This window comes from Juglans regia, unplaced genomic scaffold (assembly GCF_001411555.2).
Source record: "Juglans regia cultivar Chandler unplaced genomic scaffold, Walnut 2.0 Scaffold_306, whole genome shotgun sequence".
NCBI classification, from domain to species: domain Eukaryota; kingdom Viridiplantae; phylum Streptophyta; class Magnoliopsida; order Fagales; family Juglandaceae; genus Juglans; species Juglans regia.
Genome location: NW_023357860.1, coordinates 1 through 2,269, shown reverse-complemented (window position 1 = coordinate 2,269; position 2,269 = coordinate 1). Strand labels below are relative to the sequence as shown.

Here is a 2,269-nt window from a genome sequence, read left to right as displayed (position 1 = left end):
CGATCCCAATCCAAACGGAGATCTGATCCAAACCCATGGCTACGCGATGGGCAGGGCGAGATTTCCCGAAAAATCCACTCCCGAGTGGTCCTTCTTGTCAATTTATCTCGCAAGGCGGAAAAACAAAAACGAGGGGTGCAACACGAGGACTTCCCAGGAGGTCACCCATCCTAGTACTACTCTCGCCCAAGCACGCTTAACTGCGGAGGTCTGATGGGATCCGGTGCATTAGTGCCGGTATGATCGCACCCATCAAACTAATTACTTAAAATTCATATAATCCTTGAGCGACATACTAGCGTCCTTCCGATCCCAATCCAAACGGAGATCTGATCCAAACCCATGGCTACGCGATGGGCAGGGCGAGATTTTCCCAAAAATCCACTCCCGAGTGCTCCTTCTTGTCAATTTATCTCGCAAGGCGGAAAAAAAATCAACGAGGGGTGCAACACGAGGACTTCCCAGGAGGTCACCCATCCTAGTAATTACTCGGCACGCTTAATCGCGTGGAAGTTCTGGCGACCCGGTATTAAGGCCGGGTATGATCGCACCCATCAAACTAATTACTTAAAATTCATATAATCCTTGAGCGACATACTAGCGTCCTTCCGACCCCAATCCAAACGGAGATCTGATCCAAACCCATGGCTACGCGATGGGCAGGGCGAGATTTTCCCAAAAATCCACTCCCGAGTGCTCCTTCTTGTCAATTTATCTCGCAAGGCGGAAAAAACAAAAACGAGGGGTGCAACACGAGGACTTCCCAGGAGGTCACCTATCCTAGTACTACTCTCGCCCAAGCACGCTTAACTGCGGAGTTCTGATGGGATCCGGTGCATTAGTGCTGGTATGATCGCACCCATCAAAACTAATTACTTAAAATTCAAATAATCCTTGAGCGACATACTAGCGTCCTTCCGATCCCAATCCAAACGGAGAACTGATCCAAACCCATTGCTACGCGATGGGCAGGGCGAGATTTTCTCAAAAATCCACCCCCGAGTGGTCCTTCTTATCAATTTATCTCGCAAGGCGGAGAAAACAAAAACGAGGGGTGCAACACGAGGACTTCCCAGGAGGTCACCCATCCTAGTACTACTCTCGCTCAAGCACGCTTAACTGCGGAGTTCTGATGGGATCCGGTGCATTAGTGCTGGTATGATCGCACCCATCAAACTAAATACTTAAAATTCAAATAATCCTTGAGCGACATACTAGCGTCCTTCCCATCCCAATCCAATCGGAGATCTGATCCAAACCCATGGCTACGCGATGGGCAGGGCGAGATTTTCCGAAAAATCCACTCCCGAGTGGTCCTTCTTGTCAATTTATCTCGCAAGGCGGAAAAAAAATCAGCGAGGGGTGCAACACGAGGACTTCCCAGGAGGTCACCCATCCTAGTACTACTCTCGCCCAAGCACGCTTAACTGCGGAGTTCTGATGGGATCCGGTGCATTAGTGCTGGTATGATCGCACCCATCAAACTAATTACTTAAAATTCATATAATCCTTGAGTGACATACTAGCGTCCTTCCGATCCCAATCCAAACGGAGATCTGATCCAAACCCATGGCTACGCGATGGGCAGGGCGAGATTTCCCGAAAAATCCACTCCCAAGTGGTCCTTCTTGTCAATTTATCTCGCAAGGCGGAAAAAACAAAAACGAGGGGTGCAACACCTAGGATCTCCTGTGAGGTCACCCATCCCAGCACTACCAAGCACGCTTAATCATGGAGTTCGATGGACGTGGCATTAGTGCTGGTATGATCGCACCCATCAAACTAATTACTTAAAATTCATATAATCCTTGAGCGACATACTAGCGTCCTTCCCATCCCAATCCAAACGGAGAACTGATCCAAACCCATTGCTACGCGATGGGCAGGGCGAGATTTTCTCAAAAATCCACCCCCGAGTGGTCCTTCTTGTCAATTTATCTCGCAAGGCGGAGAAAACAAAAACGAGGGGTGCAACACGAGGACTTCCCAGGAGGTCACCCATCCTAGTACTACTCTCGCCCAAGCACGCTTAACTGCTGAGTTCTGATGGGATCCGGTGCATTAGTGCTGGTATGATCGCACCCATCAAACTAATTACTTAAAATTCATATAATCCTTGAGCGACATACTAGCGCCCTTCCGATCCCAATACAAACGGAGATCTGATCCAAACCCATGGCTACGCGATGGGCAGGGCGAGATTTTCCCAAAAATCCACTCCCGAGTGCTCCTTCTTGTCAATTTATCTCGCAAGGCGGAAAAAACAAAA

At 48.9% G+C, this 2,269-nt stretch overlaps 5 non-coding genes across 5 annotated transcripts; all 5 read right to left on the bottom strand.

Annotated features, from left to right (window-relative positions):
* Positions 1-132: 132 nt before the first annotated feature.
* Positions 133-251, bottom strand: LOC118345615. Its single transcript, XR_004799120.1, has one exon. It is a non-coding gene; the product is annotated as a 5S ribosomal RNA (ribosomal RNA).
* A 491-nt stretch (positions 252-742) lies between these two features.
* LOC118345616 lies at positions 743-861 on the bottom strand. Its single transcript, XR_004799121.1, has one exon. It is a non-coding gene; the product is annotated as a 5S ribosomal RNA (ribosomal RNA).
* Positions 862-1,051: 190 nt separating this feature from the next.
* LOC118345617 lies at positions 1,052-1,170 on the bottom strand. The gene has a single exon (XR_004799122.1). It is a non-coding gene; the product is annotated as a 5S ribosomal RNA (ribosomal RNA).
* A 189-nt stretch (positions 1,171-1,359) lies between these two features.
* Positions 1,360-1,478, bottom strand: LOC118345614. Its single transcript, XR_004799119.1, has one exon. It is a non-coding gene; the product is annotated as a 5S ribosomal RNA (ribosomal RNA).
* A 487-nt stretch (positions 1,479-1,965) lies between these two features.
* LOC118345618 lies at positions 1,966-2,084 on the bottom strand. Its single transcript, XR_004799123.1, has one exon. It is a non-coding gene; the product is annotated as a 5S ribosomal RNA (ribosomal RNA).
* Between the last annotated feature and the right edge of the window lie 185 nt (positions 2,085-2,269).